Source organism: Scophthalmus maximus, chromosome 7 (genome assembly GCF_022379125.1).
Source record: "Scophthalmus maximus strain ysfricsl-2021 chromosome 7, ASM2237912v1, whole genome shotgun sequence".
Taxonomy (NCBI): Eukaryota; Metazoa; Chordata; class Actinopteri; order Pleuronectiformes; family Scophthalmidae; genus Scophthalmus; species Scophthalmus maximus.
The window spans coordinates 13,199,893-13,221,546 of record NC_061521.1 but is presented as its reverse complement, the minus strand read 5'-3'; the positions used below and the strand labels follow the sequence as shown (position 1 = coordinate 13,221,546).

The following is a 21,654-nucleotide window of genomic DNA, read 5'->3' as shown; positions in this document are numbered from 1 at the left end:
GAAATTAACGGGCCTCATCAATAGAAACAAATAAAATCCTTCAGCTTGTTGTTGCGGAGCATTATTCTGACAAAGCTTTTGACACAATGATGAATAGCAGGTCAGGAGAGACCATCTGTGCTTTTTTAAACCCCTGCAGGAGGGGGGGATGGAATGTGGACTGGCCCGAAGAGATGGTGATAAAAGAGGGGGGAGGGAGAGGAGAACAGAGAGGAGAGAGAGAGAGAGAGGAAAAAGAGCTGAGAAAAAAAACAAATGCACCCGCTTTATTCATCACCCTTTAGCATGATACTGCTGTCTAACCATGGTTACAAAGGAAATAAAAAAACACGGGCATTAGCATATGAAAGGCACTGGGTCTCTGACGATGTGTCCAGAAAGCCAAAGAGGTCTGATTTCGAGGGATATTTAACCTCCATTCAGACAGCAACAAAGGCCTGGCTGTCGCGCTGAGAGTAGTGGCTCAGCCTGATTGGGGCTTGTGGGTTGGGGGTGGGGGGGGGGGGGTTGGTACAGGCAGGATCACAGACCTCATTTGTTCCCCCTCTTTCCTTTAGCCTGTCTCTCTCTATTCCCACTGAAGAGCAGCATTTCCTCCTCATACACACCCACCTCCTCTCTCAAAATTGTAAATGTATGACCCGAGGAATAAATTGGATGGGAAGGATGTTTGAAGGCAGGGGAGAGAGGAGTAATACATCTCTATCATGTTGGCTGACCTTTATTTACCGCGCATTGAGCAACGCCGTTGTCCGGGTTATGCGCCCGCCTCGCTTCCTCTGCTCTTAATGGTCCCGGTGTGGAAGTTGCAGACGTGACAGAGGTGGTTATCGGCATGTTCTCAGCCCAGCCTGCGACGAGGCCCTACCCTTGCTCTCTGGCCACCCAGCAGGGCCGTCCCAGCCCAGCATGTTTGTGTATCATGGAGGAACTGTTTGCTTTCCTGTGCTGATCAAATAAACAGGCCATGTCTTTTGGGGCGGGAGGTTGGAGGAGTGGTGTCTGTGTGTTGTTAAGCTCTCTGGGTGTAGATAAGGAATTGTTTGATGGGGTAGAGAGAAACGAGAGCGATTTAGGTCAGCTAATCTGATTTACACAGAGATGGTCTGGCCATTGCAGGGAACAGTAATTACATAGAGGGATTAGAAGCCCCCCAAAGCTCCCAACCTGCAGAGGAGAGAGGGGTGGAGGCTTTAAGTCCTGAGAACTGCTCGGGTATGTTGCTGCAACAACAACAGCTTGATCAGTTCCTGGTGCAGATTAAAAATAGCTCAGATTGTGCCCAAAACAAAAGGGGGCTTTTGGATGGAGCATGATGCAAATACATGTTTACATGGATTTACATCTGCTGCTTTCAATCCCTCAGTTATTAGATTCATTTTCTGTGGCCAAAAACAAGAGTTGTGTCTGCCAGGGAATCCAACAGCACCAGCTGATGTCATCAGTTTACTCGTCCATCAGATTGTACTTCCCTAGTACTCAGCATATATTCACATGGTGTGTTTTCCTTACCCTTGTTCGCCCCCTCGCATTGCTGCCGCTCTTCTGTATTTGAGTGTGCTTTCTGCGATACATAATTTGCAGACTGATCACTTTCTGCCTTGACATTCTGTTCACATTCAACTATTTTTGCATGCTTCCACTAGGTAAACAAAGCACTCTCGTCGCCATTTGTCTGTGTATTTAAAATGCACAGCTGAATAATTGCACCGCCAGAGCCGTCACTTCATCCACAGGAATAACTTGCACGCTTGGCTGCTGTTTCTAAAGTGTGCTCGGCTAATCCACTCATTGCTTTGTGCATTCAGTGCTGTGAACCATAGGGCACCCGCTTGGATGCCCGTGCATAAATTACTGCCATGGAACATAAAGTGCTGGGAGGATTTTCCTTAACGATCGCCAACGCTTTAAACGCTTCTGCTTCAACAGTCGATACTGCTCAGCCCATTCAATTATTCAGCGGCCCGTCCCTCATTAACAAAATCCTGACCTTGACATGTCTGCCCTATTTCTCTCCCCTGACAGACTCGGCTCTCCAAACGACTCTGTTTGCTCTGATATTGGCTGGGAAATCCATGCATATTGATAAGTTGTTTGCAATGTAATTGAAAATGTCAGTTATGAGGCCCATGCAGACAAAGGTCGGCCCTGAGAATAAAAGCTGACAGGCTGCTATGTATGGAGCATATATAGTATTGGGATGAAGTAGGATCACAAGTAGAATAAACTTTTTAAAGATGTTTTAAGCCTGAGCTAATTACACAACTCCACTCCTATTTCATTTACTTTTATGGATTGGTTTGTGGTGACTTGATTGAAATTCTAATCTGTTTCCAAAGGTCAAATTGTTCATCATTCATATCTCATGGTCTGGGTAAACATCCGTGGCTCAAACATTCAATAGGACTTATGAATATGCTCATCAAATTGGTAAGTCACCATCTGGTGAGGAGTAGCAGGTGTCCTTTGAGTGTTGTCTTATCTCAGGGAGGTGTTGTACCTCGTGCATCAGTGACGAGATTTCAATCAATCATGAACTGCCGTGCTCTGCATCTCTGAGCACATCCCGCTCACAACCTGACCGCCATGATCTACTCCACAGGGGTGGCAACCGAGGTGAAAGAGCTTGCCGCGATTTCTGCATAAACAAAGATTTGAACCTCAGTCCTCAGGGGCCTTTGCTGGCCTACAGGCCGCCCACCCCCGCCAGATCCCATCCTCCCCGCAGGCAGAGCGGTGACTGCCTGCTGGTTCTTTAATCGATTGCTAATGGGTTCAATTCCGTCGTTGAGGAGTTGCTTGGAACCTGGCCCTGAGACTGAATGAAGTGGAAATACCATTTGCGGCTTTATGAGCCGTTATACTGCAGTGAGAGACCTCTATTCTGCATGCTTCATAGCACTGCAGAGAGTTTCGCACCGCCACTTGATGGTTTTTCTTATGTCGGCTTCTACTGCTTTCGTCTCAGTGCTTTCCATTTATACTGCGCTCTAAAGAATTTACATCCATTCAGTCTACAACAAAATAGCTTTGCCTTGCTGCATTTTTCACAAGCCTTGATGTGTAGGGTAATTACCATAGTATATCTCCTTTGTACACATGAGAGCCCAACAGATTCATTCCATCTTTAAGCTGTGATATTATTCATTAGTTTTTATCCGTGGCATGTATCTATGACTCTGTGTAACTGGGAGGCTTCTTGGATCACTGTGTCTTATTACCCCCAGCAATGAGCCTGCAGTTCAGAGAGTATGAAATATGGGAGCGGTGGATAAGTTGTTTTTTTTTATAGCAGTAGCACGTTTCCACTCTCTGAAGGTGTTGCATGGAGAAAAAGGCTGTGCCTCGTACCCCACTCTGGTTTACAGACCTGCCCAGATTTCTGCAGTGCTCTTATGAGCGTGCTCTGGCTGAAATGCAAAGCTAAGCAGCCAGCACTGCTCTACATTTCACAGCCAGTCCCAGCAGACATGTGCTCTTTGAAGCATTTCTGGGCCAGGGATACAAGTCTTGTTTGTTCAGTACTTCTGGGGAGAGAGGGGGAAAAAAAAGAAAGAGAAAAATGTAAGCTATTTTTTTCTTTCACTATGGCAGAGAGTAACATTCTTTGACGTCTCAACAGAAGCCTTGTATTACAGCGCTTGCTGCCAGATGCCTTGATAGAATCACCCATGTCAAACAGGAAGAGAAATAAATGCATCATTGAACTAGAGCTTAGCTTAGTGATGGTGGGAGGGAGGACTGGCGAGGGAAAGAAGGGGAGGGCTGAGCAGGCCGCTATGTGGGTGTCTGTGGGTGTCAGTTCACCCGGGGAGGGTTATTCTCGACCATCAATACAAGCACTTTCTTAGATGTGGTGTCATAATTAGTGTGCCTGGCCTAGATAGACTCATCAATGGACATCTAATCTTCTGGAGAATACGAAAACGAAAGCTGTAATCAAGGAAACCAACCATTTTTGGTGGCTGACCTGGTGCCAGTGGTAGCAGCAGTGTAAAAAAGCACATGTTTGTGTTTGTGCTTTCTGGCTCATCTTCCAGCGCCAAGTAGAGTATGACAGGATTTACATGCAGGCTCCTAATCTCTGTAAGCGAACCTGTTTCGGGATGTAATTCACATGGTATGTCTTTTGATTCGGATTAGTCTGGGCAATCCGCTTACCCGTGGCTCAGTATAACTTATCACTGACAAGGCCGTCTCGTGGAGCAGTGCAAATCCTCATATCCACCCCTCCCAGACTTCCAACTCTTAATTCTAATCTGTCCAAATCTGATCTGAGACTTTAACTTCCAAATACCTCTTGAAAGCCAGAGCTCAAGCTGAAGTTCATGCAAGGGCTTTGGATTACATAAATTGAAGTTAGGGATTTCCAATATGGCCTTATGTTTGAGAATAGAGCAGGATTTGAATGTAGGTTGTGACGACATATCTTCTGCATTTTTATCATTTTTGTCTCTTTAATGTTGAATCTTTGATAAATGGATCATTATGCATGTTCTAAACAATATTATTTAGTAATTGATATAGTTCCTTTTGCCTGAATTTACATGCATTAAGTCGTATTCTGGGCCCTAAAGTATTCCATATACTCTCCTTAATGCAGTTCAGCTATTTTTAGGAAATGAAATTGCTGGATATAAAAAGTTTTCTAAACACAGCAGTGCATACTTCACTTGATGATGTGCTTTGACGTGCAAATACCATGAAATATTTAAATGTGTGAGTCACATTCCTGATCCTTTAAGGTTCTTTATAATTCAATAAACAGGATTTAAAGTAGAGCGGGCATGCTCCACTTTTTCTGCCTCAGCCGGAAGGCCGCAAACAGGCTCTTATTAAACGTTGTAAGATTATGCCTTAATCTCACTGAACACATGTTGGGTGGAATAAAAGCAATTTTATTTCTGAAACAGTGCTCCACACAGCTCTCCCTCGCCATAATCTTATCGCGGATTCTGCTACAGAATGAAAGTCTCGTTGCTGTGCCAAAGCTGCTGTGTGTTTTGAGGAGGCTCAGAGATCAATGTCCTAATTGACAGTTGCAACCCATTAATGTACCAGTGCCCGACTTGGACTGTACCTACAGCCTAAAGGCGAACTTGGTTACCGGTTGGAGAGGATTTGGAGGCCATGTTCTCTACTCTTGGTGAGACGGTGGTGTGAAGATGCCGATAAGCCAAAGCTTTAAATCCCAGACTCAGCTGTCTTATCTGGAGTTGCTGGGCCGTGTGGCCTGCTTTAATGGAGGCGGCTCACTGTCTGGGCTTTAGCTACAATCGCATTAAGATTCCCCTTCACCTCAACTAGGCTTGTTTGTTGTCAGTTTTTGATTGAATCTTGTGAATTAAGGTTTCATCTCGGTTAAAGTCACCCCACGGTTTAATTCTTCTGACTACTGTGTTCCCAGGAAGGAACTGTCTAATTTAATCCCTTATCATGTGAGAGAATGACAGTAATACCACAACTAATAATACACTAATAGGCTGAAAAATAATCAAACTTTTAATCTACTAAAAAATAAAAGATTTGCCTCTTTGTCAACTGCAAAGGGGCAAAAAGTACAAAGAATTTTTATACTCATCGAATAATGTCAAGTTCTACTTCAAGCAAAACACGTCTTAAAGCGTCTAATGGCAGAAAAAACCTGGCAGGTTAAAAAGCTTTTTGAAAAAAAAAGACAGCAGAAAAAAAATGTATTTGCTTCTTTACTCACATTTTTCCTTTCACCTGCCTGTGAGACATTTTATTGTGAAGAAAGAAAGAATGCCACAGTATGTTTATGAATAAGCTAAGCTATGAGCTTGTCACATATGTATGCTAACCCCTTTTGCGGCAACTTTTTACAACCTGCCCATACTAATGCGGATATTTTGCAAAACAAATATTTGGTCCGCTCATCCACAAGCAAACAGCGTTTTTATTGTCCAAACTGAGATTTAAAAAAAAATCCATTCTATAGTGCAGAGTGGTCAACTGCTAAACTCAAGACTTGAGAACGGCAGTTCACAAACCAGTTTGTAGTCATTTGTCTGGATGCGGATATTTTATTAAACAAAGGTCGTATGGACAGATATTTTTTTTTCAACGGAGGAAAAAAATCTGTTCAAACAAAATCTGCATTAGTGTGGACGAGGTGTTACACTTTCTGTACCCTTTAAGCGTCATTTTTCAACATCCAGAGGCCACGTATATGTTTGTGAAAACTTGCACACGCAGCTAAAAGTAAAGACATTCACACTGATTTAAAACAGCGCGGCCAAACAGGGAGAAGGAAAGGCGTCTATCATGAGTCAGGCTTTGAGAGGACAGTGATGATGTGATCTGGCTGAAATCATAAACATGCCCAAGATGTGCTCAGAGCTGATTGCTCTTAATATACAGCAGCTGTTTTTAATTAGAAGCATCCTTCATAGTCAGATGCCGTCCTGACAAACAGGGAGAACTGAAACAGATGTTCCACAACTGTGCCTAATGAGTTCGTCAGACATGTTTTCTCTTTTACTCTGCTGTACGTCACCAATCAAATTGCATTATCATGTTATGTGACTGTTTTCACCGGTCCTCATGGAGAGCGAACGGCAAGCAGGACAAATTTGTGATATTTTCAGCCTTTTGAAATAATTCACCATATTTTCTTGTCAGTCGGAACAATATGGGAAATCAGGCCGAAACAATTAGTTGATAAATTGATTAAACCTCTGATAAAAACTTTGGTAACTGATTGAGTGTCAGTTGACAAGAAAATGTCAAACATGTGAGGAACTGCTGATATCTCTGGGTTTTGGGCTGTTGTTTAGACAAGACATTTACAAACTTCTCTCTGCACTCTCGGAGATTGTGATGAGCAATTCTCACTAGCCTCAGGATATAGATGCTGTTTACATTGTCAGCTGGAAGCGTCTCGCAGCCCACAAAGTCATATAGAGGCTGGTTAGATTGTCCTTGTTTCAAAGTGATAGCCTGGCCTGGCAGTACCTCTGGCATTACAGCGCTTTGCTATTATCTCCCCTCTGTTTATCCCAGCACCCCCACCCACCCACCTACCCACTAACACACACACATGCACGCACACGTGCACGCAGCACACCCATACCCCCAGTGAGCCCCAGTCTGTTTACTCAGGTGCCTGCACGCTTGGTGCAGTGATGAACTCCTGTGCAGACTTTAACACTCCGCTGCCTCTCAGGCAAATGCCAAAACAAATCTTGTCATAATTAGCAGTAATCCTGCTCATTACCGTCTGCTTAATTATCCTATTAATAGCACTTCCTGGGAGAGCTTGTTTGCTACGCAGGCAAATGTTTGTTCCTAAATTAGCAGACAAGAAGACAGCTCCATTGTTCAAACAGCAGCTTTGTCAAAGCAGAACAGGCAGGATTAACAGCAGACAGAACGGGCCACAAGCTCATCTCCGCTTGGCGCTGACAGGCAGGGAGGAGGCAGCCCGGGCCAACAACAGCACTCTTATCCTGCAAGCTGGTGTGTAATCTACATAGTCAAGTAAACACAATCAGCATGGGGAACTTGTAATATCAGAGCTGCAGTGTACTATGAAATAAGCATGAATGAAAAGAGTAGAACACGCTACAGGTGCACTAGGATTAATGGTATTTGTACAATTAATGTACAGTTTTTATTCTTATGTGTATGTTAAGTTTATCACTGCTGTGAAAGGAGATAAACCTTTCTGTGTTGTTCTTAATAGGATTCAGTCAGATTCCTCCACCCTGGGAGCCCGGAGCATTACTGGAGCACCCTGCAGACAACCGTCCGACTAATCTCATTATATTTCAGGTAACAAGACACTAATGTGGACTTACAAGTCTGTGTGACTTTCAAATAGAGAGTTGTGCCTACTCCCAATCTTGTAAGTTTATAGGCTTGTCATTCTGTAAAAATGGAGGTATTAGAGAATTGGATCTGTCTTATCCATCCAGCCTCCAGAGTTTCCAAACAGGGCTCCAGAGGAAAGCTTTTAAAGTAAATAAGGCAAGTGCTCAGAGCAAGGTGAAGACCAGCCACACAGAGCTGTGCACACTAACCTATGCAGACCCAACACCTCACGCTCCACCAGGTCTTTACATTATAAATGACCCTCTCTCTTACCCCGATGCACCAACCCCCCTATACATGCACAGCGTGCCATAGCTGGAGTAAGCAGAGCCCGGTCTGTGGAGCCTGCAGCACTGTCAGCCCATTGATGTACAACACGCTGCCCTTTGTTCTTTGTACACAAACACACTTTCCACATTAATATTTCACAGGAAATGTACTCCATGTTTGTGATTTAAAGCCTGTCCTTGTTAACAATGCTGTTTTCTCTATTCTGTTGCACTGAATTATGAAGGCAACTTGTCAGAAAGAAGACATGCCCATTAGATTATAATACTACTGGCGATAAATGATTACTGGCAAGCCACATGTGACTTAATCTACTGTGCCTCGCTGTGTTCTAGTTCAAACATTTTCCCTGAGGTTGCCCTCGCAGCTATTAGTTAAGAGCATGGTGATGTGTTTAATGTGGTGTACGTACGGTATGTGTGAGTGAGCATTGGTAATGTGTGTACACATTATGCACAAATGCACATTATACATTACCTTCTTCCCGATGCAATTTTCTCAGATCTATTTGTCAGAGTGTGAGAAAATGTACAGCCATGTGATGTCGCCTGTTTGTTCTTGTTGTCAGAGAAAAGGCAAGGATCAATGGATTTTCCTTGCAAGAGTGAAACATGACAGATATAACGAAAGCCTTTCATGAGAAATGAATGAATAATTCATAGGCGCTCTCTCGCTGTGCTTTGTTGTGTCTCATACAGATGGGATTACAGAAGGCTAGATCTTGGAAACATATGAAAGATTAATTTGTGATCTGGGACCCTGCTTGCTTGCAAAAGGACTAAATAATGATTTTACTGAGAGTGGCGGGGATCCGGGGATGGGTCTGATGTTCACTGGGGGCTGGACACAAAGAGCCTGCAGGGACAGCGCACACAGCAGTCAGAATAATGTGACCTGACTGATATTCAAAAACTTAGTGTGAAAAGGGAACTTTCAGCTCTTATTTCTGTCATTATTATGATTGATTTGTCTTGTAATGCGGTTCGATAAAAACTAAAAGACAAGTTAGTTTAGAACTCCATATTTATACATTTTTTTTTATTGATCCCCGAAGAGAGAAGTCTATTTGCTTTATCCCCTTTTTCACTGAAGCAGGTCAGACACATGGCGGCTGCAAAGCATCTTCAGTGGCCGCAGGGATTTGCTGTGTTGCTCAAGGACACTTCAGCTGTCTTAAATCACGCCCCTCCAGCTGAAGAACCATCTTCAAGTTTGCAGCCTGCTGCCCGAAATTTAACAACAATAAACTCGGTGCCCCTGTTGTCACAGTTGCTGATTATGGCATTTAAGGGTGGCCTGAAAATAACTTGTATCTTCTCAAAAGAGCACTCAAATAATTCACCAGATGACACGAGAAGCTGTTGTCTGGTCTCCCCCAGATGGCAGAGACTCGAGGGTGGCGCTGCTTGTTGTTTTTGATGAGCTGTGCATATACAAGAGCAAAACATCTGGAGCCACCATGTGGCCTCTCCATTTGGCCAACCCCATACCTCCCCGAGCCAGATGCACCCAAACAACTGTGAGCTAAACAGCATGAATGATTCATAGAGGAGTTAGAGGCACAGCTCGCACCAGAGACCTGCAAGCCACTTTGATTGGAAATCTGAAAAAGCTATGAATATGCACAAGACATTAAGCCTGCTATGGGGGGTGATTTGCCAAATGATCTGTATTTGACTAATATGGAGAAAGCTCCTGTGGTTTTCGTGATCAGAAGATAAGGAAATGTCCAATTGCCAGAATCATTAAATTATTAAGATGTGTAAATTGCTAGCAAGGTGCTACAGAGATATGACCGTGGATTGGTGCCGCCCTGCTTCCCGTGTTAAGATGAGCCCACAGTGTGGAAGGGGAGGCAGATGCAGTCACACCTGCTCCACGCCTCGGACCAGGCTTCATTAGATTCCTAATTGGAAACACTTTGCATCTGGAAAAATCTGAGCATTTCTGAAGGAATCTATCTGTGGAAAGAAAGTCAGTCATTGAGAATGGAAGTTTCTAGTCGAAACGCCATCATTAGACATAGTCCTTGAGACTTTGAGTAGGTGAAAAATTACTGTTGTTACAATTCATAATCTTTTTTTTCCATAGGATGTGAAAACAATTTTTGTTAAGATATCCAATGAAAAGTGAAAACCTATTTTCCTAAATATTTTCACAAAATACAAACTGTCACATCTGTTTGATTCAATTTCATGTAAGTTTTTTTGTATTAAAGTTACTATAATTTTTGCCTTTTTGGGAAAGTTGTTTTAAAGGATAAAAATTGTGTCCTTTACAAACTTGCAAGCACACAGTTTGTCATATTGTGTGTAGTGTGAGAAATATAACTTTTCCTGAAGTACAAATAGTGAGATTAGTCTCTAATTTGATGCATTACTGAGAGAAAGGGCTGGCTACAAAATTCAGGAAGGCATGTTCATGTTCACGATATGGCCAACATTAGTATGATTATTATGACATTTTGCTTCTTAAAAACACTCTTTATTCACATGACTCATGTTATGAAATGTTTTGTTTTAAATTAAGGCCAGTTATTGTGAATGTCTGTTTGTGACTGATAAAGTTAACAGTCAGTGTAGTTTAACTTTAGTTACTGATGAAATAGTTTTTTCATATCCACTCCAAAAAATGTTCTGCTCCTTTTCAATAAGTCATGCATTATGATTATTAAGTTTTTTGGGGATATATTTGTAATAAAGAAAGAGAGAATCTACTTAGAAACCTGTTGCGGGAGTCAAGTTTATACAGGAATATACTAATATTAATTGTGACAAAATTACACGTTATTTTGTAAGTCTAGTAGTTTGGTGTGATGTAGAGGCAGGGGCATGAGGATGTGTCTCCACGACGAGGTGGTCACCGCCTATAAACAGAAAAGTAAACAGAGAGCTGCTGGAGCAGGTCTGCAGAGGAATGTGTCATCAGAGCTCTGACAGCCTGTTGTAGACTCAGCACTGATGCCATTCACTGTCTAATTAGATGAGCTCTCACTGCTAATTAACCCATCCATAACTCCCAGCGTGCCATTCATCACCACACACAGTTTAATGAAACCGAAACAGATAAGGACAACAAAATGTTGAGACCTGCGTAATGTTTCTGCGGATAATTAAAGGTTGGCTTATGGAAAACAAGCTGTTTACACTATTTAGCAGAGGCGTCTTTATTGTTTTAAAGTGATGTGTTCATACCGCATAAAAGATACTGTAGGAGTTCTGGGTGTTCTCATTACAAGCGGCTAATTCCATTTGCACAAAATATAAATTACAATTACAATTGGTCAGGTGAATTAAGATAGAATTGTGGTTAACAATATCAAATACATACAGATTATGTACACTGTAAACCCCAATCCATCCATGACAAAAATGTTTTTGTTTACTTGGCACAAAGACTTGTTCCTTGTGTGCTTTTGTTATCAAGTCAACAATTTTTGACATTTTATTTCAATTTATAAGGTTACATTTAGCCCAAGTAATTCCAGATTACATTGTACACTTTGCATAGATTTTAATAACTGAATAAACAAAAACAAAAAAGGTTGTAGAAGTACATACTCAATGGTTTTTTGTCCATATGACCAGTACTTACTTACTTGTTTACTTAACTGAAAGAGTGAGCACGTTGGGATTTACAATATATACTATACACAGAGAAGGATGTGATTCAGTACAGCAGCCCTTCAGTAAGTACCTTGTTAGTCAAGCAGTCAGTCCAAACATCTGATGTTTGGTGTTGGTTTTGATATGTGGAAAAGAAAACATATTATTGGGTATCTGCATGTTCAGAGTTGCCCTCAGTGATATCTAGATACAAACTAGACCAGAACTGTACCATCAGAAAGTCCTTTCATTTTCACAGCTTATTCTAGCATTTTTGCATGCAACAAATAACGTTGCAGATGTCTTACAAGAGATATAGTGACTAATTAGGTCTTGTGTTGACTCTGGTTGCTCAGGTTGATTGCGCTGCGACCTTCTCTCACAATCCAGGGAGTCAAACCAGACACCTGTTGATTTTCAAGTGATAACCCCTGTTTGAGCGTAGCCAATGATCGTGCAGGGAACACTCATAATAATAATAATTAGTACATTTACTGGCACACAAATTAGATTCAATTAATAGTTTAACAGCTGCATTAAATGATTTTGGCTTGAGTTCAAAGGAACTGTTTGGTAGTTGAGTCGATGTTAGGAAGTGGTGTGTGCTAATGAACAGATGCACAAGAATTCACAGTGCTGTAGTTAAATATAGTAAAACAACAAAATTCAGTGCTGATGTCGCTTATAAGTTTAGGGACGGATCATCATTTTTTATTATGTTAAATATAATGTGGTTACAGTTTGGCTGCAAAAACACTTGGTTAAATTAGGTAAAGATTGTTGTTACGGTAGCTGTGACAGGAGAATAATAATAATAATAGTAATAATAATAATTGATTTGTATTCACTAACCCAGCTATCTTAATCAAATCATGTTAACTATTAAAATGGCCTGAATGTGGACAATCTGGTTATTGTGTTGACGACAGAATTACAGTATTGTAGCGCATGTTAATGGTTTAAAGAAGCTGGGGGAGTTTGAGAAAATCCCAAACTATGGGAAAGTAAGAATATAATGACTTAGTGCAGGAAACTTTTATGTTTTTTGTCTGTTGGATTTTTTATATTATTCACAATTCTACAGAATCTAGTTCTCTAACGAAGAGATCTGGATTTTCTTTCCTCAGCTTGTGTAACAATACATTGCTTTGCAGTTCGGGACACATGATGAACAGCATTAGTGCCTTTGTATGAGAATTAGATTGCGCCCTTCTGGTTGTGTTTGATTCCGGTTTATTGCATTGATGGCAGCTTTCAATTTCCCCCAGTTCCCTTTGGTTTCAGACCTAAACTGCGTAAAAACGGATTAAGATTATGCTTTGAATGAGTCATCACTTTAAACTACAGATGGAGTTTACAGTTCAAAAGGGATTATAAATATTAAAGAGGGCATTTTTTTCTTTTTCGAATGATTGGGTTTTGCTTCAGTGCATTGCTGAATCACATAGCATTCACAAATTCAATGGATTAAGCAAACATAAATCTCCAAGGTCTCTCTTATGACTAGGTCTGCATTTGAATCACCAGTGAATAATATGCAATTATACATTGCATTGTTTCTAAGACCAACAGGCCTGTCACAGAGGCTAAGTGAACGTCCATAGATAATCGCTTCGCTTTGATTTTTGCAGAGCTTTTTACTGAGAATATTGAATCTACTCCTGTTTTATGAAATATGCTGTATAAATAAACTTGACATGAGTCTTGAAAGACAGCACACTGATGTATGCTTTAACAATATTTATTGGTAAGCCGATAGTATCGGCTGATATGAGCCATTTGTATTTTTATCGGCTTTTATATTTGCCAAGTTTTATTTTACAGAATAAATGATGCCGAAAATATGGGCATTCATGTTTACATTTCAGGGGGGAAAAAGGTTTTATTTTCTTATTTCAAGTTTTAACTGTAAAATATCAAGCCTAAATGATATACCCTTTGTCTTCGGAATCATTGCCAATAATTATTATTATGTAAAAAGGTTATGTGTCATGTCATGGCTGCATTATCTTTTCTTGGGATCATGACCTGGGGCATATTTATTGTCGTATTATATCACTGGAACTATTTCAGTTTTGAGGCGCTCAGCTCTTTGAGTGTAAAAGAGGTGCCGAACATCATTGAATAGAAACCTCATATCTCAAATCTGTTTGGAAGCAAATTACTGGCCGGGTCGATGACCAGTAAGCACATGAATGGATCAATATCTTCACTCTCAGGGAACAATCTTCACTTATAATGACAATGTATTGACTTTTTAATAACCACTCATGTTTCAGCAGTGCTAATCATTTTGCTTCCCATGAAAATGGATCTTTAACTGAGTGTGTGTGCACGGGTGCACTGTATGGGATTGACTGTGTGGTTGGGTTCCGTGTGTGTGTGCATTTGTTTATGTATTAAAGGTCATACATGAATAACTGGCTGCACGTAGCATGTGTGTGCGCACTGTTTCCACATGGCATCTATGTGCCGGTGAAGGAATATCTATGTGTGTACCTGTACACGTGTGTCAGCATGTGTCTGGGTCCCACTGGTGGAATTGAGTCAGAACATGAGTCTTCTAATTGCCTCAGTCTCGCTGTGGAATATCTCACCAGCTGCTTAAATCACAGCAGGTTTTATGTTTTGTTGTGGCTGTAAAACAAGTATCAGGAGCCACCTGACGGGTCACTTGGACAGTTCAGGTCATGTGACCCCGACAGCAGCTGCTCACTGCTCCTGAGCGGCAGGTTTGGAGGTATAGTGGCCAACATGACTGACCTCTCTGAATAAAAGTGTGTGTGTGTGTGTGTGTGTGTGTGTGCGAGCGTGCGGCCAATGACTGTATTGGACGCACTGCTGATCATTTGTACCCTTTTCTATAGCTGGGAGATGCTATAACCACACACACTATATACACCTACAGTAGTGGCTTTGAATTTCTTATTTGTTTAAAGCATAGAATCTTCATTTGTGAGTGTTTGCAGCTTTATTTGGATTCTTGCACTTTATATCCACATTTTTATTTATCGTGCACATAAAAGTAAAAGTTTTTGTTGAAAGCTGTGGCTTCATTATGTGGCCGTGGGTAGAACCCACAGACCGAAGATGTTGGTATCTTTTGAAAGACGAGAATTACGAAATGATATAAACGCCTCTCGCTGCTTTTTCAGCAATGTGTGGGGCAGCACCCGTGTCCTGCTTAATCTCACTTGCAAATTTGAAGAGTGTTGTTTTTTCTTCTTCTTTGAACTCGTTCTTTTTGGAAATCATGGCAAAAAGCGGATTTCATTTCTTCTGCGTGTGCATGCGGAAAAGCATACAACCATTTGTAATATAGACAAAGTTCTACCTCTCTCCGCATTATCTTCTAAACATAATGTGAATGACAGACAGATTTGTACGTATAGGGAAAAAAGCAAATATAACCCAGAGTGCAATTTTCCCTCAGCTACTTGTGTCTACCTCGTTGCCGTGTTCAGAGAGACAAGAGGAGAGGAGCGAGAGGCCCTGTGTTAAGTGTCTTATTAGTGGGGAATGACTGCAGTGTCAGACGAGCCCAAGCTGTCACAGTGCAGCCATCATTAGAATAAGCATGAGAAGCTCTTGTCGTGGATGGAATCACATTTTAATCCCCACCACATTATTACGGTGGTGAGGAAGGTCAGCACTCAGGCACATTTAAGCAGGAATAAACCCCCTTGAGAGCTTATGATAATGTCTCCCCTCAATGGGAAATATTGGTCATATTTTAGTTTCAAGCTTTTTCTAGAATACGGCACGGCTAATGAAGAGCCTAATGTAATGCAGCTGTGCGGGCCGCCATGGTAACCATGAATAATTCAGCCTACTTGTTCTTTGGTTTCCTGGTCTCAGGAGGGTTCTGCCTATATTGTCCATTATGACAGGCCATTATCCAGCCTTCAGCCTGCTAGCTCTCAGATGGTGCGCAGAGCCCATTTGTTACCCCTCTTGCTCCTGGTAACCTTCAACCAGATGGAGAGAATGATTGAGACTATACTGTTATATAAACATGAGAGCAAGAGGTGCAAGAGGCAAGAAAACGAAGAGACCCCTCCACACCGGGGAATTCAAGGAGGCCCTTCCATTTCATTACAAGTGCATATTACATCTGCCTTCAAAGCCATCAGTTACTCTTTGAATACAAATTGCACCAGCAGACCACTATGATATATTAATGTGCACCGTGCGTGTCTTGTTTTGAGCACTGGTGGGGAACATAGTCAGTAAAAGTATCGATACCACAGTGTACAATCCTCTTTCAAGGAAATTTCCTGGATTGAAAATATATGTTGTGTAACATTCTCAACATCCTTTATTTTAAGTAATCAAAAATATTTGTCATAAGCAGCATTCTTAACATTGTAGCTGCTTCAGGTGAAGCTCATTTTAAAAATTTTAATGAGACATGTAATGGCTGTGCATGTATCCCTTAATGTTCCTTGTAACTAGTAACTAAAGGTCTGAAGTAAATGTAGTAATGAGTAAAAATAAAAGTAGAATAAAATAAAACATCATATTTAGTATTCCGTAGTAGAAAATGTGAATACCTCAAGATTGTGTAGTATAGTAAGTATAATGATTGAGCGACTGTTCTTAGCTTTATTTGACAGCTGGATTTTCTCTTTTAGTACTTTTTTTGTCATTATTACAGACAGACAGTGGAGAAAATGAGAAAGATGATAGGTTTCCTGCTGGCCTTTGACTGGGGACGTTGAGGTTCACGGTTGCCGTCTTAACCCCTAAACTGCAGGGGGCGCCCAGTCTAACCTACATTCATCCATGGTAAGCCATCAACGATCAAATACCTTCCTATGGATTGAAGCAAAGAAGGAGAAAAGGATAAATTTGAGAGTCTTGAAGAGAATCAGTTGTTGTGATTGTATTTGGTCTGGAACGTAGTGAGTATTGGATTGGCCAGTTGAGGAGGTGTGATGCATTTGATCTAGTCATTAGGGCGAGCAGCGTGCTCTGCACCCTGGTACCTCGGCCATTTCAAATCAATGGCTGTGGTGGATTTTAAATCAATGAGCGTGTTGCATCTCAGAGACTCATCAGCGGACAGTCCCCTGAGAGGCTGGGAGGCGAAGAACACTGAGAGGAAGACCGAGATAGGGAGATAGACTTTGGGGGAGAAAAGGAGGGAGGGAGGCGGGTTACACGCTTAGCTACTGACCTCCCTAATTACCCTGTGCTATTGCTTGAATCCAAATGTGATCCAATTGAAATAATTGCCTATTGGAAACACCATTTAACTTCACTGCAGTCACAGGTCTCCGTGATCTCTGCCTGGACAATCCTTAACCTATGTCATGCTGTGGCTGAGCAGCTGCTGTGCTAAGGCCTGATATTTAGCAGAGGAGTGAATTGAGACTGATGTTTGTGCTCTTGTGATTTCAGTCCAGCTATTGTCCCAAGGGCAGGACAGTGTAATCAGGGACGTGATAGCATCTCTTGGGGGGGAGGAGGAGGAAGCAGGGCCTGTGGGCTGATCCAGAGGGCAGATATATTTATCTAGGTAATGAGAGCCCAAACATTGTGGCTCTGTGGGGAGGGCCGGGGACATGGCCTAGTGCGCCGGGAGACCCGCCGGTGCCATGGCAGCGCGGTCCCCGTGCTGCTCATTAAACTTCCATCAGCGTGTGGTCACCATGTTCCTGCCAGGCCTCCAAAGTGCCCGTTATTAATTCATGAAAGCACACCGCGCATGTGATTGAGTCTGGTGAGCAGTGAAGCATTGAGGCACAAGAGATGGGGGAAATATTGTCTGTGTCTGAACACCCAACCCTCCACCAAACCCCTCCCACGCTTCCCTCTGGCAGTGTGCCCTTGGAAAAAAAAACAAAAAACTGAGACACAGAAACAGATACACTATGTTGTGAAACATTAATAGCCGCTGCTGCAGTTTGCCGACAACTGGAAAGAGAGCAATGCAGGTCGCGTGTGTCTGTGTGGGTGTGAGAGCACATCTTTGAACATATACGCAGGATGCCCAGATGTGCGTGCTTGTTTTGAGCCCATTTGCTTTAGTGTTTTATACATGTGGAGGAGGAGATTCTTTGTGAATATGTAACCAACAAACATGGTGTTGTTTTGGGATAGGATGCTTGTATATATGGTGAGCCAGCTGCTTTTATCTTCGCTCCACAGACGCGCTCTCTAAAGCTTGTGTTGGGAGGGCCGCCTTTTAAAAAGGAGACAGTAAATTGGCCTGGATATGGATTGTTGCAATTGAATTTAAAACATTAGCTCCAGGATAATAAGGGTTGCTATAGAGAAAATCTAGGAAATGCATTTGGTCGTTAGAGCATGGAGGGATGGGACTAATGGCGTACGGGGGTGGGTTGGGGGTGGAGGCAAAAAAATGATGAAAACCATTTTTAGGATGAATGGGTTATTTCAGTGAGAGAGAGGGAGAGAGAGACCAACAGAGAAATTGAAATAGAAGGGGGGAGATGAGGGAAACAGCAAGAGAGAGGGGTGCTACATGATTTCAAATTAACCATTATTGTAGGCTGTGACATCTATTATGTCTCCTGAGGCTCTGAATCTTGAGCTCATTTTCACGGAGAAGAGGGGAATAAGAGTCCACTGTCACAGTTTGAACGTGTGCAGCTGGCTCTGGCTCCTCATCTTACGGCCAATTATAACTTCTCTTCTTCCAAATCCTTGCCCCAGCTCTCTGAGGCAAATCTCACCATGCGTAGCTTATTGTCAGCCTCACTCGATGTCCAATTAACAGAATGTTCTCTTCGCCCCCTCCCCCCTCCCCCGCTGCGGTAGAAAAATAAGACACTGACCAGTGAAACTGTGTGAAGCGGCTGCACTCTTCTTCAGCGTAATAATAAGATAATAGCATTGGGAATATTAAGTTTTTATTATATCCATGCAAGGTAGAGCAGACCATTTTGTATAATGATTTCCTGATATAGACATTTAATTGCCATCACAAGTGAGATGTTATTAGCACACTCCTGCTATGTTGGCATCATAATTAAAGCTGCAGATCAGATACAATACAATATATCTATACCTCGTGTCAACTGAAGAAATATATGAATGAAAGTTCATATCTTTTGAAAGTAATTGATGGTTTTCTGTGAAGTTACGTATCTACTCAAAGTTCATTTCTTAATTGGCATTCTGAGAAACCTGAAGATTAGGGAGAAAATAAAACTGTCCTTGTCCAAGCCTGCGAGCGAGACACACAAAAAAACTCCTCTGCGTCAGCCTGCCTCACATGGCTAGTCATGCTGAAAAGACAAAATGGCAGCTGTTGAGACTGAGAGGACTTTTAGGTGCATTGCATTAGCCTGTGTTAACTGTGTTGAAATGTGAATGGCAGTGGTGATATTGTGCTGATACTCAGCCCAGGAGCATCTCTGTCAGATTTATTCAGTGTGTAATTAATACGACAGGCTGAAAATGCTCTTTGTGTATTAATAGCTGCATTAAATTGCAGTGTTTATGATATCATTGGGCCACTATGTGGTGTAATTATCAGATGGGTGGAAAATGTAGCACTAACATCACACAGGTTTAAGTCCAGTGTGAAACAAGCCATAATTATGACATGAAATTCATTGTAGCCCCGATTAGCTATTCTTAGTTGTTTTGTCTGTGATTAAGCCGGAGTGTTGTTTCCTTGGTTATGCAAGTAGAACAGCATCACACCATGGGCCCTGCTCCCTCCCTGTTTACTACGGATGGATACAACAGCTCTAGTACAGTGATTAGGTGTCCATATCTTCTTGTTTATGGCTCACACGACCTTCAAATGTGGGTGAAAATGACAGAGAAGATATTTAAAAGAACAAGGGTCATCATTCTGTGAATTGATAACTGGGCTTTACGAAGATGTTCATAAATTTTACAGCAACAACAACCTTAATGTTACATTCTCTTGCATGTAGGTCAAAAGGCCCAATGCCACCATCACATCATGCACCTGCAACTGTTTACTTTTTATGATCTAATCTTAATCTTTGTTTAGGGAAAAGTATAAAACATGAACCGACGCTACGTTTCACATCAGTGCAGCCGAAGATAATTTACAATGCCTGTCCCCAGATGAACCTTTAAAATAGAATTCAAGATAGATATAAAACAACAAAATGCATTTAAAAAAGCATGAACATAAACCATTTACAAACAATTAAAACACAGCAGGGTTAGTAAAGTTGACAGTCACATGAGAAAAAAAAATACTGTGAGCCAGTGGACTGTGTTAGTCTGTCTGACCTTATATTGGAATATTGATCTTCCCTAAATTTTCCAGAGTTGGTAAATCAAATGTGAGCATTTCCCAGGGTACATTTCATGAATGTAAGAAATCAAACATTCATGAAATGTACCCTGGGAAATGCTCACATTGATGGTTAATTCGAGTGTAAAATTCTTGTTCCTGGAATCCAAATTATTGATCAAATGTCCAAATTCGGGGATGGGTTATTTTAATTTTTTTAATTTGTTTGACTTTTCTCTTGGGTTTTTTCTTGTGGAATACACTACATTTGTTTCCCCTGTAAGCCTCTAAAACAAAATATGAATTGATTGTCAAATCCTGGACATGCAACCTATGGAAAGAATTTGTGTGTACAGTGTGGCTTCATAGTAATGGCTCACAAGCAGAGATGTTTGGGAGCCAATGATCCATGCAACTACAGAAACGACAGACTCACTTATTACACAGGTGCTATGGTACTTTATGTGTTTTGGCCCAACTAATTAAAGCACAACAGTCCCAGTATTAACATTAAATAGTAACTTCTAACAGGATCAGCCCGGCTCTGTTACTGCTGGACTGACACTAAGAAAGTTGATAGGACTTTGTATATTCACTGAAATGTACAAAAGCATGAACATAGAGTACATGAATACACATCTACACTTAGACTCAGACAGACACACACCACACCAGTGACTCCTTGTTTGAATAAAGACCTTCTCTGGTCCTCCAGGGACCCATTTCTCGTCTCACCTTCGCAGTGAAAGGCGTACAGTATTACCTGGTGTTCACTGCAGCTTGGAGAGAAGCGTGCTCTCTGCCAGCAGAGCAGAGATCTACCACGTCCAAATGTGTGCCACCTGCCCAACCTGTCTGTCTGCACCCAGGGCTGCTGCCCATGAGGAACCATTAGCAGACCTCTCTGCCACTGACTCAGCTCTCACTGGGCAGGTAATGTTACATATCATGGGATTTTCCTTTTAGGTTAGTCCTCATTATGATCTAAGATACAAAAATATGTGATGCAGTGCTGCCGAAAAATTTTGATGCTCTGAGAGAGTTGGCAGCTGTCGAGAAAAATACTACACTGTTGCTCGGGCTGTTTGTCAAGTTCAAATTGCTGCTCCCGTCTGCTAAGTCGCTATGATACATGACTTCCTGTGGCAGAAGGACGTCTCTGTTATATGTGACAGAAATGTGTTAGTAATGTAGCTGAATAATCACAAGTGTTGCTGTGGAGGAACAAGTCCCACTGGGAGACAGATGGCAGTGGCCACAGAAGTACGAGGCGTGTGCTGGCTCTGCACATTCACTGTAGGGCCAGATCTCAACACCTCACCCTTTCCGATTAATCAGGCCTGCCTTGGTTATTTAAGGCCACTGATTAATCATGCAGGATATGTGAGGTGATAGATTAGGGTTAGAGGGAAAGTTTGGGGATTTTAAGATAAAGGGGTTTATTTGGGGTTAGTCTGGAGCCAATGGTCATTTGACCAAAAGGCCGCGAGGGGTTTCAGGATCTTTTCATGTAGTGAATCAAGTCATCAGTAGTAATGTGATATTTGGATCGCATGTGTCAGTGCTGTGTGTTCATAGACAGTCAGATAAAGGTCACGGACCACAGAATGCACTCCAGCTACCTCTCTTTCTTGGTCAAATGATACTGTTGGTAGTAATACATAGGTTAATATGGGGAGG

General features: G+C 41.8%; 1 protein-coding gene across 2 annotated transcripts in view; it reads left to right on the top strand.

Annotated features, from left to right (window-relative positions):
- The window catches only part of ddb2 (damage-specific DNA binding protein 2), a 63,650-nt gene that overhangs the window by 3,203 nt on the left and 38,793 nt on the right, over positions 1-21,654 (top strand). Inside the window, exon 3 of one of the 2 annotated variants that reach the window (XM_047333341.1) lies at positions 7,706-7,794. The exons of the other annotated variant lie outside the window; for it this stretch is intronic. The gene's annotated coding sequence lies outside the window, so the exon portion shown is untranslated. The remainder of the gene's footprint in view (positions 1-7,705; positions 7,795-21,654) is intronic. 2 annotated transcript variants of the gene reach the window in all.